The sequence below is a fragment of the Anomaloglossus baeobatrachus genome, chromosome 2, assembly GCF_048569485.1.
Source record: "Anomaloglossus baeobatrachus isolate aAnoBae1 chromosome 2, aAnoBae1.hap1, whole genome shotgun sequence".
Taxonomy (NCBI): domain Eukaryota; kingdom Metazoa; phylum Chordata; class Amphibia; order Anura; family Aromobatidae; genus Anomaloglossus; species Anomaloglossus baeobatrachus.
The window spans coordinates 552,023,665-552,037,680 of record NC_134354.1 but is presented as its reverse complement, the minus strand read 5'-3'; positions in this window follow the sequence as shown (position 1 = coordinate 552,037,680).

The following is a 14,016-nucleotide window of genomic DNA, read 5'->3' as shown; positions in this document are numbered from 1 at the left end:
AGACCTTCACTTGGAAATGTCACTTGCCGTTATCCCTGTTTTGTTAGATGCCATTTTTGTGTGCTTTCTGGACATTTTCATGTTTTTCTCTTGGAATTATGGGGTTTTCACTGGCCTTAACATTTATACTTTTGCACTTTAAATCAATTCTGTTTCTCTTTGATGGTGGGGTCTACTGAGTTCAGGCTAACCAAAAATGTGTCAAACATAAAAATTCATTTTTGTGACTATCCACAGGTGAAAGGAGTAAATATTAAGAAATTCAGCACTAAGTGAATAATACCTTTATTCCCATGAAAACAGCTCAGAAGAATTTCAGAAAACCTAAGGAACCTATATTGAATATCTCCATATGGTTTGAGGAATTAGCTGTCACAGCACTGCTTTAGCCAATAAATGGAGTATGCAAACTGCAGACTGACAAATTGGAGGTTAACGGAAGCTCAGCTCCCTAGAACAAAATGGAGAAACGTGTTCCTGACTTCTTTTCATTCGGGAGGACAAACAAGACATTGTTCTTCTACATTTTGTTTCTCCCTAGGCTCTGTAAGTTACTGTAGGTGTAAAAGCATGGAGATTCAACTTGTCATACAGAAGACCTGCGCTTTCAATTCAACTACTAGCACAATTGTTTTGTTCTGCACAGAATTTTCAATATAATCTCTTTAGACTAGAAAGGTTTGAAATATGCTTTACTTAAAAAAGGAAAAGAAGAAACATTTATACCCGTAAGTTTGTTAATATTGCTATGGAAAATCTGTGGCAATGCATTATAGGATGGTATTGCCATATTATTTATTGCCTACATTTCCTATGCATATGGATGAAAAAGAAAAATATACAAGAGAGGTAACTGCCAGACAAATAACACAGAACTATATAAGTCTATATCTATAAACTCTGATTTGGAGTCTAGTAATCCTATACGGTACCTTGACCCTTCGTTTGGGTCATATTGTGTTGTTATATAGCTCCGTAATTAATATGTACCTGGTAGAGATAATTGAAACTGTCAAAATTGATTGAATTCTCCAGTATTAGAATTTTTACGTGATTCACTTTGCTGAAAATGTTGGGCAGGCATTTGACTTTTTGCTAAACTGCAAGAAGCAAAATGGGTAAAAAAAATACCTGGCTTACCGCTTACGCATCCCACCATTGCAACCCACCAACAGGCGCTCTATGCACCATGTCTTGTCTTCTTCTGTGATCTTCACTGAGCTCCATGTTTCTGGAGCCTAGTAGACCTCAAATACCATAACTCAAATTATGATGTCATGATGTCTATCATCTGAGGCATGTCTTCAAGTCAAATAACTTCAACGCAAATTGAAATTTCTTGGAAAATTACAACAATTTCCCAAATTTTAGTCTTGGCAGAATTTCTTTTATCCCGTGCATCCCTTCTACACTGGCTCCAGTATTGTTGCCAAAAAGCATCAGTTCTTTAGGCAAAATGATGGTATGTTAGCAGTATGCCCTACATATGTTGAACTCAGATGGTACAATCAGCTATTACTCTTGAGCTTTCTTATTTTGTTCTGATTAGCATTTTCCACAAAGGCTGGATTCATGCTATTATTTTTGTATCTTAACCTTTTTGGCATTGAGTTGCTCTTACCTGATGTAAGAATGTAGCATGCCTCTCTTTACACTTATCTTTTCCTTTTAATTATCATATTCTGTTAAATAAAAAGTAACATTTCAATTTAGCTAGAATTTAACTGATGTCCCATAGACCAGTATTGAATTAAAAAATAAAGATTCTGTCCCCAGGATCGGCTGACTGATGCACTTCTGATGCACTTGATGCACTTTAATCTTTTGTGATCAGCTTTGAGCTTCTTCTTACAGCAGGTTTCCACTCTGGTTTAATTTAAGAGGGCCGAGCATCCATATTATCTACAAATGAGTCAACAGGTTTAAAGAAGATAAAATAAGAAAAAATAAGCGGAAACTACACTGCAGTAGTTGCATCATATAAGAAACCAGATCTTAATTGAACTTAATGAAAGTGAATTAATTTTGGTATTTCATAAAAACTAATTTGATCAGTCAAAGTCTTTTACATTTTTGTTTTACAAAATCGGATCTAACATGTTAACGACAGTTAGATATTACTGTCTTGGTGCTCAGTTTAGGCTCTTCAAAATGTTCCACACAACTTATGAAATTGCCTTCTGCTCACCTTAGAATCCAATTACTCATAAAGACAAAATTTTTATTTTATTTTCAATGACACCCCTTTACTTGTGAATATCACAACAAGCAGTTGACTTCGCTATTTCCTTCTTATCTCAGCCCTATAAGTATTCATCTTGTTGAAAAAGAAAATATTTGACATTATACAAGTTAAATGATTTTTGCTGTTGTAAATATATTTTTTTGAAACGTCATCATAAATTAAATATTCACTATTGCTATAATCACAGGAACTCATTCCCCCTTTATACATTCATGTTTACGTTAAAAAAAGCTTACATTAGCACAATGTCTAGTTTATCATGTTACAATGAGTCAGTAGCATGTTATCAGTAATGATCGTAAAAGAGTACTAGTCATCTAACACCATGCTTGTTCATCAGTTCCTTTTGTAAAAGAGCCATGAAGAGTTTAATAGGTAAAAATATTCTTTGTAAAGTCAAAAGGTCAAATGTGTCAGCCAATTTAATATACTGGGATCTAATTTTTGGACATGCAGTACGTGATCATAGAGTGCCTTTCGAAATTATTCAGATACCTCTCGTAAAGAGCGGGTCCCTTTAAAGGGAATCTGTCACCAGATTTTTCATGTTTAAACCAGAACTACCATCTTCAGCAGCGCCTGTGCTGTATTCCATAAAGGAATATATTATCCCCTGACTCCAACTGTGTAATCCCAAATACCTTTTGAAAACCACCTGTGCGGTATGTAAATCTAGATGGTCCAGTCCGATAGCTGTCCTCTTGTTATGATTGACATGGATGACCCCTTCTGCGTCATCCACATAGAGTGGTGAAATCTTGTGCCTGTGCAGAGACATTGCCGATTTGAACCTGCACAATTATCTATTAAGCCTCTTTCACACATCAGTGATTCTGGTGCATATGTGCTAGTTTTTATACGTACCAGAATCATGGACATACGCAGACCCATTATAATCAATGGGTCTGCGCACACATCAGTGATTTTTCACTGACCGTGTCTCCGTGTGGTGTACACGCATGTCCGTGATTGCCGGACGGAGATATTTCCATTTTTTCAGGCATCACTGATGTCCCACGGACTACACTATGGAAACACATACGAGAAAAACATGGACATTGAAAATAAAAAGCATTTTTAACTCACCTTCTCCAGTGACGCTGTGTTCAGCTGCTGTTGTCTGCTGCTTCAGAGTCTGCTAATTACTGGCATGCATATTCATGTATGCAGCCAGAGCTGACCCAGAAGTAGCTGCAGCGGGGGTGGAAACACAGCAGAGCCGAGGAGTTCAGCACCACGGACAGCAGGAGTGAGAACAGGTAAGTTTATATCCATGTGCAATCATGAATGATGGATCACGTCTAACGGATTACACATGGACAACCAACGTATGCCGTGAATCATGGCACATGGAGGGACATATGCGTTTTTAACACTTCAGTGAAAAACATCTGTATTTTTCACTGTTGTGTGAAACAGGTCTTAGTCTATGCCAGAAGTAGGACAGAGCTAAGTGCCCTGTGACTATCTCTCCTGACTCAAAGCAGTCACAGACGAGTATGGATTTCCAATAAGGTCAAACTAGACCATGACCAATGGCACAGTAATCTGGGTGACATAAAAACAGAAGAAATAACGATCAAATATTTACAGATTTTTCAACATAATTTAGAAAGGCCATATGAAATGCAGTTTTTTTATTTACATAAATATACAGTAAATAAATTGAGGGTTACATTTACAATACCCTTCTCTACAGCTGGCACTTTCCTCCTCAGTCTCAGACTCAGTCAAAGGAAGCAGTGCTGCAGCTACTTACTATAGTTTGTTACATCGCTGCCCCCTCTGAAGATGTTCTGGTTACTGGGTGATAGATGCTATGGGAGTGGAAGATGTGAGTGCAGAGCTGGGTCTCTGTTTCTATTGCTACTGCTGCCGTATCTTCTAACTGTGACAGAAGACATCATAAGGGGGCAGAGATAGTAGTAGTGAGTGACACCAGGGGAAGAGGCGCAGAATTCAGTTCTTTGGCCTGGGCATAGAAATATGTAAATCCAGATCTTGCTCTCCAGCTTACTGTAATGTCACATAGGCTGAAAGGGAAACAGCGCAATAGGATCTTATCTGGGATAAAGCGTTTTTGTGGCTGTGCTCTTTGGGAAGAAGTTAGAGACTTTGAAATGAATAGATAGAATAAACTACTGTTTTTATTGAATACCGCATTGTCTGAACCTCTGTCTAGCAGTGCAGGATTTAATCACACCACTTCATTTACCTTTAATGTCACATAGACAGATTAGTTCCTTCTATTCCGCTCTCCTCCACTGATTAGACATTACTGCCGACCATAGCTGAGCTGGCTATAAATCAACTTGATGTCAGCAATGATACGTTATCAACAGAGCAGAGCTGAAGAGAAGGAACTGGTCTGATGATGTGACATCACAGGAAGCAGGAGAATCACCAGCAATAGCAGCCTGTGACCGCCGTGTGAAGGGAAAGAACATCACAGGGCAGCACAGGCAGGTAGTTATATCTTCCAATAAGTGCTTTCCCCCTATATAGGTGAAAAAAAATCCAGAATAATGTCTTTGAAGCTGTCATAATAGTATTTGTTTAGGCTTACACATATCAACCTGCTTAGTAGGAAAATGTCATTGAAAGCCAAGTTACCCCTGTTTATGTATGCTATATGATAAATGTTTAATGTGGAAGAACGACATGGTTTGGATATATTCAAAAGAAGAAGCAAATGCATAAGGAAGACTCAGATATGCTTCAGGAATACCCATTTGCACCTTGTAAACTTTTTTAGTATTAAAGCTCAAGAGATCTAAATCACTTTCTTCCCTTCACACAGCCATAGAGCTAAATGATAAAATGCTGACTGATGGCAGCTGTCTCCAGAGGGAGCTTACCGAAAATGAATTTATACAGCTTCCATTGAACTCAATAATAAATCTGTCTAAAATAAGCTTCCTCTAGTGGTGGCTGCAGGCAATGGGAATTTTATTATTTAACTTTATGGATGTGTGAAGGGAATCAGTAGTTTTAAGCTCTATAACAGAAAGACACAGCTTTAAAGAAAATTAAATGTCACATAATATTCTGGTTTGGGATTGTAGAGTTTTACAGCAATTTTCGACCTGCTAAAGAAACCACACTTATTTAATAATTGTCTCAGACTTTACTACTAGAAAATATACAGTCTGATAATAAAAATTAAAAATTAATGTACCATTCATTGTGTATTTGTAGACATTTCCGCGTATCTTTGTCTCTTCCTACAAGGCTATACACACACGCTGTATAATTCTAAGTAAAAACCTGGTATGTTTATGGGAAAGAGAATATAAGTGAAGTAGTCAAATGAGAAAAACCATATTGCAAAAAATTTAGTTGCTTATGATTCCTGTAAAAGAGAAACGGTAAGCACAGAACTTCACATCTCCCTGATGAGTGACTAATGTAACACAACAACAACGCTAATCCCGCAGCATTAAGACACTCATAAAAGAACACATCTAGGTATAAACATCACGAGTATAAATATCTAAAAGTTATTTCTGATCTGTGAGTTACGGACTCAATAATGCAGTGAAAATATCTTGAGTGGTGCTTTATATTCTTGACATATAACAAGATGTAGTGGCAGAGAGTGGCAATAGTCTGACACTTATGCTCATTATATACTGTATATCTCCTTGTGTTACTGTCTTGTTTTTTTACAAAACTTTAAAAAATATAAATCATTCTACTGTATATCCACAGATTATGTCACTAGTTACCGAGAATGATAAATTGGCCAGTATACAAAAAATGTCAATAGAAAAGATACCATAATAAAACTAAGCTGTGGGCACAATTGTTCCAACCTAAAGACCCCCAAATTAAAAGAACACTACAGGCAAAACTTATACATTGGGTTATATTTTTCAATACTAATTTTTAAAAAATGCAAACTTATACATGACAGTCTTAAAAGGCGCCATAACTATCACAGTGGTTCATGTTGTTTGACACTTCTGTTTATTTTTAGACTGTCTAGTCTAAATTTACATAACTTTTTAGTTGGCTCATTTTTTGCCAGAAATGTTGCATATTTTTATAAAATGTGTTGCACATTAGACCGTGCCTCATTTTCACACGTCATGCCCCTTATCAGAGAGGCCACAGCTCCTTGTCAAAAAAGCTAAAGAAAGAATCTAAAATACATGATAAATATGGTGCAGATCTAGTAGACAGGTTTATTTGTGAAGAATATGCTGGAATTCCAGCACATTTAACTTGATAAATTTCCTCGAAGGTGTTTAAATTTGAGCAAAATGATTTGCAGGACCCCGGCTATCGGCCACATTGATACTTTGTAGCAATGGGACCAGAGCACTGAGCTTGCTACTACTGGCCAGCATCTTAGGTTATCCTGTGAATCGTTCTGGTCAACTCTGAGACTTTGCTTAGACAACAGTGTAAAAAAATTGGTCTGATTTTCATCCAGAAAAATGTGACAATTTTGTTTCTCACTTTTCATCCATGTACAATCTGTTTTTTTGTTTTTTTTTTATACAGTGGTAGCTAATAATCATTTACAGGACCATTTACAGTTTCCTATTTTACAGAATTGCAATGTATCGGTAACAGAGTTGAGCAAGTATCGAAATATTCGTGTTCATGATACTCGTAACGAGTACTGTGTAATACCAGCGTATTCTTTCTGAATGCAGTACAATGCAAATCAATGGGATATGCGAGTATTTTCAACTGATTGGTAAATGCCCAGGCCAACACATCTAATGCACCAACAGGATGCAGACAAACCTCTCAACATGATGGACACTTCACAGGTGCAAGGTAAATTGCACACTAGTGGCGCGCATAGGGCACTGTTCACACTCGTAAGCACATGGTATCCAGCCAGCAACCTATTATCACGCCCTTACTATTAGGTTAGGCGGGTTACCCGGACACTACTCTTAATACGGCCGTGCATAGTGGAGTCTCTGTCCCTTGTGTGCTGTAGTGAGTAGTGTCCGGGTAACCCGCCTAACCTAATAGTAAGGGCGTGATAATAGGTTGCTGGCTGGATACCATGCGCTTACGAGTGTGAACAGTGCCCTATGCGCGCCACTAGTGTGCAATTTACCTTGCACCTGTGAAGTGTCCATCATGTTGAGAGGTTTGTCTGCATCCTGTTGGTGCATTAGATGTGTTGGCCTGGGCTAACTGGACTGGTTGCCCTCTTTTTTGCTGTGAGTATATTAAATTTTTGGAGGAGTTTTTATCTCCTCTTTCTGTTGCTATTTCTTGATATTTATTAGTGTAGGGACCCACAAGCATGAGGATCCGTGATGAGGATTGTGGGCTTATGTAAACTGGCCAATTTACTAACTAATACCTCATATATATTTGAAATATATTTTTTGCACCTTTTTTTAACACGGGGTGCAGCCGGGCCTCTTAATACGGCCGTGCATAGTGGAGTCTCTGTCCCTTGTGTGCTGCAGTGAGTAGTGTCCGGGTAACCCGCCTAACCTAATAGTAAGGGCGTGATAATAGGTTGCTGGCTGGATACCATGCACTTACGAGTGTGAACAGTGCCCTATGCGCGCCACTAGTGTGCAATTTACCTTGCACCTGTGAAGTGTCCATCATGTTGAGAGGTTTGTCTGCATCATGTTGGTGCATTAGATGTGTTGGCCTGGGCTAACTGGACTGGTTGCCCTCTTTTTTGCTGTGAGTATATTAAATTTTTGGAGGAGTTTTTATCTCCTCTTTCTGTTGCTATTTCTTGATTGGTAAATGCGAGTAATTTTCTGTTAGATTCTGGCAGAAAGTTACTCGCATTTCCTATGGACTTGCATTGTACTCAGTATTCGGATATTTGCTCAACTCTAATCGATAATAATCGGATGCAATATTTTGGCATCCGATTTTTTTCTGGGTGAGTCACATCCAATTTCACAGTATTTTTTTTTCACACACTGATTCTGTCAATGAAAAAAAAACCAGTTATCTGCACTGCCCCATTGAATAACATTGGTCGTATTGCTGTCCATGTTTTTAGTGATAGCACTTGGACCAATAATACAATTGTGCGAACGAGCCCAAATTGTCTTATAATTAGTTCAGGGACTTTAGGGTTTTTGCATAACACTTTGATTTTGTTTTTGGCGATATGTACTGCCGCTATGAGTTTACACAGCACAATGTATCAATGCATGACATTTTTTGGTCATTAGTGAGTATCTGGTAATTTTTTTCAGATTTACTGAAAGGTTGAATAGAGTTCATAGTGGGAAGAGCATTTGTGGTAAGTCATATCCTAGTTTCTCAATGATCAATTTCAGGAAACTTTTAGGTTTGCAAAATTGCAGTAAAATGATGAAACATATCATATGACAAGATAAGCGTAAATGCATATGATAAGAATAGTGAGAGGTACAGGAAACATATGTACATTCTCGTTTGCTTTATAAGTTGTCTCATTTTGAACATTTTATTTAATATCTAATTTTTTAATAATTCTTCATTACTTATTTCTTATGTTACATGAAATAGCACATAATAAATCTGTGTATGCGGAAATGATAAAAATTAGTATTTCTTTCTGATATATTCTGATATACAGTACAGACCAAACGTTTGGACACACCTTCTCATCTCTAGAACAACTATTAAGAGGAGACTTTGTGCAGCAGGCCTTCATGGTAAAATAGCTGCTAGGAAACCACTGCTAAGGGCAGGCAACAAGCAGAAGAGACTTGTTTGGGCTAAAGAACACAAGGAATGGACATTAGACCAGTGGAAATCTGTGCTTTGGTCTGATGAGTCCAAATTTGAGATCTTTGGATCTAGCCACTGTGTCTTTGTAGAAAAGGTGAAGGGATGGACTCTACATGCCTGGTTCCCACTGTGAAGCATGGAGGAGAAGGTGTGATGGTGTGGGGGTGCTTTGCTGGTGACAATTGTGGGGAATTTATTCAAAATTGAAGGCATACTGAAGCATCATGGCTACCACAGCATCTTGCAGTGGCATGCTATTCCATCCGTTTTGCGTTTAGTTAGACCATCATTTATTTTTCAACAGGTCAATGACCCCAAACACACCTCCAGGCTGTGTAAGGGCTATTTGACTAAGAAGGAGAGTGATGGGGTGCTACGCCAAATGACCTAGACTCCACAGTCACCAGACCTGATCCCAATCGAGATGGTTTGGGATGAGCTGGACCGCAGAGTGAAGGCAAAAGGGCCAACAAGTGCTAAGCATCTCTGGGAACTCCTTCAAGACTATTGGAAGACCATTTCCGGTGACTACTTCTTGAAGCTCATCTAGAGAATGCCAAGAGTGTGCAAGGCAGAAATCAAAGCAAAAAGGTGGCTACTTTGAAGAACCTAGAATATAAGACATATTTTCAGTTGTTTCACACTTTTTTAAGTATTTCATTCCACATGTTTTCATTCATAGTTTTAATGTCTTCAATGGGAATCTACAATTTTTAGAGTCATGAAAATAAAGAAAACTGTTTCAATGAGATGTGTCCAAACTTTTGGTCTGTACTCTACATGTCTTTGTTATTTCTGATATATTCTGATATACAAGTCTATGCTAATATGCATGACTGTTATTTTTTGTGCAACGCAGAGTTGTGCAAAAATGCTGCGATTAGTCGAGGCATATGTTATGCTAAATATGTTACTCCAGTCTTTGACTGGACTGGGGTAAGATTTGTGGCAAAACCATGTGCATGCCACTTTTCAGACTGTCCTGATGATTCATTGAAACACATGCACCTCTTAGTGAATTCGGCACCCCTAAATCCACCATGCCCCTTCATCAAGACTGGTGAAAACATCTCTGGGCTGCATTTTTGTAGTTTTAGCTTCATGCCTGGTAAGTTTTGCTCTCTTCATACACTTGGTATTATATTCTGCAGTCCTCCCTGACAACACCTGATAATAAGACACAGCTAAGATTAGAAGGGAAGGGAGTAAATAGAAAAATAAAAAGATTTCGACCTTAGATTCATGATTTTCTTTTTTATACTGTCCACTACTGATCATCACTCTTTCAGTCCTCACCAGAACTTCTAATCCCCCCACTTATGTTGGAATCTTCAGTCCTACCATGTTGTGTCAGATTTACAGGTTTTATGGCACATGGGAGGATTCTGCACAGGCATGCAGGATGTCCACAGCATCATGATTTCACGATATGTGATGTTGACTTCCGTCTGCTTTGCCAGAACCCTCCCAGGCACCATGAAATCCAGAAGCCTAGCACAGTGCAAGAGGACAGAAGGTTCTAACATGAACAGAGGAGGATTGAAAGATGTAGAGATGGCTAAACGGGTGGTGATGAGTAGCGGAGGGGCTGGAGATGTGAACAGTGCTCTGCAGTCTGGACAGAATTTCAAGCATAAGAAGAGACATTAAATGTTTGGAGAATAACTTCTCTACAAATTGAATTTCAATGGAAAAAATGCGTGAAGAGGAATTGGAATTTTACGTGAACTGCTCAGCACTATATTTAATGCATATAAATATTTTCATTTTTTTTTCTCTCCACCTGCTGAATTTTGACCAGGTATGCCAGCAACTACTCCTGTAATAATATAAGCGACCCATTTATAGGAGACTAAAGTTGGAAATGATCTCATCATTAAAGGGTTTGTACCAGTTTAATATGTTATTACATATCCAGAAGACTACTTGGACAGCCAGCGATCCTGAGAATTGGGCTCTGAAGAACTCTTCTGATTGGAAAAAGTGTGAAGCATGTGTACCTCTGATCAATTAATTCTCCGTGAGACTGACAGAGAACGCCAATTGCTGTATGTATGAAAGCAAAAGGAAAAAGAACACCAATATGGTCTTACCAGATATTATAGGGAGATGTACATAATGAGACACTCACCTAAAGAGGTTGTGTAAGTCACAACCCCTATGCAAGCCTGAGATAATCGTGGCCGCCACAGCCCCAGATAGGTTAATCTTCAATGCTGGAGAGGAGAGGAGAAACGGGGTTAATGCCGCACTGCTGCCAAAGTAATGGACTGTTGATTTAATCAATTCTTTTTTATTTTACAGGTCTACGCGTTTCAGAGGTCAGAGCCTCCTTAAACAGGACAAAGGAAAAATCAACAATCAAAGAAGAGCGCATGGGCTTGTTATATGGATTCTCCTTTCTAAAGCTATCTTGCGTGTATTCGTGTATGATGTCTCGGGTGACTAGGGAACACAAAGAGACCTATGCTGGCCCTAAGACTGGGGCCTCTGCGCTCACTCTACCCTTGAGGTGCCCTTAATAGTATCCTTAATGGTAAGGAGGTCTGGGCCCCTGACTTGGCCTTGTCTCTTGTCCTGCCATGACCTAATACCCCCACACCACCAACCCAGGGATGGGCTGAACACAAAGTAATAAACCTCCCACAAGACAAACACAAGGGGGAAAAAGGAAACTTATGCACACCACAAATATCCACAAAATGGAGACAAAAAGACACCGGAGGGGATAAACCAAAAGAGAGGGAGAAAGTCACACCAAAGATATTTCATACAGCACACACAACAAGTCGCTGGTCACCAAAAGAAAGATTGCAGAGCTAAACAGATGCTATCTTTGGCGATAGCACAAACACACTGCTCCAGGTGGCATTAACGCCTAAAGTACTAAAAGCAGTTGTAATAAAACAACCAATGACCGGCAGAACAGAGCTCCTTAATAAAAGCCAGATTGCTTGTTGGATTCTGAAGTGTGTACAGAGTCCAACCTGGTAATAGCAAACTGCAGGCGCCGATCCGAGTAGCGCATAATGGGATGTTTGTCAAACTCAGCAGTGTGGACAGAGTCGGACATGGTAGTAGCGATCTGAAAACGTGGATTCTGAATGCGCATCACAGGTGATGGCAATGGGGTGTATTCAGAAATCCTTCTTTTAAGCTCCATGAGAGCTTGTCTTATCCATGTTTAATATGTCACCTGGAACAAATACAGTACATACTTTATGCCAATTTCCTAGCATATTAAAATTTCACATTTTTGCGCAACCTTTCTTACGCCATCTCCTCTACTTTTCAGAAAATGGCATAAACTATAGCAGAATTTATATTCTGGTGCATATTGGCCCTTAAAGATGAAACAGAAATATTAATGGTACTTTTGATCAAAACTGGATTTACCTCTGTGTATAGACGATACAATATTGTAATGCAGAGAACTCTACTGCCACAGTAGTAAAATAATAAGCCTTACTGTACTTATCAGTAAATCAAGTTCTTATTGTCTGGTATGCATACCTTACTAGTTACTCATCTGCCTACTCTCAGCCTGAATGATGATAAGTGGTATAATCTGAACTTATTAAGAACAATGATGTAATAAATGTGTGAGAAGGACTTTCTGAATAGTGCAAAGAATAAAAAAGGGGAAAAAACTTGAATGTAAAAAAATTGCTTAATGTAGACTTCATTGATAAACCCAGATACCATCAAAGACTTTCATGTTAGGCATCACTTTTGCTTTAGTAAATACATTCGTCCAGCTGCGCGATGTTGGCAGGTAAACAGCGGCGGTAATAAGGTTGTTATTTCCTGTATATTATGATCCAGCTTAAGTCTAGATAGAACAGTTCAATTTGTTTGGTTATACTACAGAGACCTTTGAGTTCACAGTGCATATTCGGTGCCTTTTGGTCTGCTCTCTCCATCTCCGGAAGCTCTTCACATGAAAGAGTGTATTTTTAATGTTCTACATACTAAAAGCCATTGCCTGGAAAGCTGTGTATCTACAGATGGGTCTCAAGAGAGGAGGGGAACAATCATCTGTTTCTGTGTGGATAGATTTAAGAAAGCAAATCAAATAACAGAGCTTGTGAACGAGGTAGAAGCAGTTGCAGTCATCCATCAGGGTAGTTTTAGATTCAGACAGTTGGAGAAATTCTCCAGAGACTTAGATTTGAGGGTAATACAGGCCAGGAGCTAAATTGAGTGCACTTACTTCTATAGATTGAGAATAGAAATTATTGATTCCAGTCTTTATAGCTGCAGGCAAACTATTTCTACCAGTGGTCACCACTATCGGAATATTTAGGGTGATAGACAAGCTCCATGCTATGTCAATACATTTTTCTGACCTACCCGGAAGGTTCTTATTGATTTGCTTGTAAATTATCCAAAACCATTCACTCAATACATCTTCATCACACAGTAAAGAAAAATGCTTTCCGGATGCATCAGCATTTTTAGACTGAAAGTGATGAGATGTTCTTTTTCACCATGAAATGCTCTAGGTTAGCAGTATAATGTGGAAAATTCAAGGTTATGCACTTAAAGAATTCCAGCTAATTGTGTTTCGTCCTAGCAGCTGAAAACTCTTAATAAAGACCCCAGACATACATTGTTATAATACTAATAATGATGGCTAATAGCATCCAGTGTATTTTTACATTTTTCTCACTATTCCTGTTGGTCTCTTTAGGATTTTGAACCAAAAACATAATGGTCCTAAAAAACAGTATCATGGCATGTCTATCAGAATTGAGTGGATATTTTAATATCAATATTTTAATATAAGTAAATACTTGTAGGAGAGAGGAGACAACCCTGCTGTGACCATAAGAGCTTACACTCTACAATAGAGAGAAAGAGAGAGGACCCTGATGACCATAAGAGCTTATACTTTACAGAATAGAGAGAGGGGACCCCACTGACCATAAGAGCTAACATTCTACAGTAGAGAGAGAGAGAGAGAGAGAAAGACACAAACTTGCTGACCATAAGAGCTTATATACTATAGAAGAGAGAGAGGGGAACCCACTGATCATAAGAGCTTA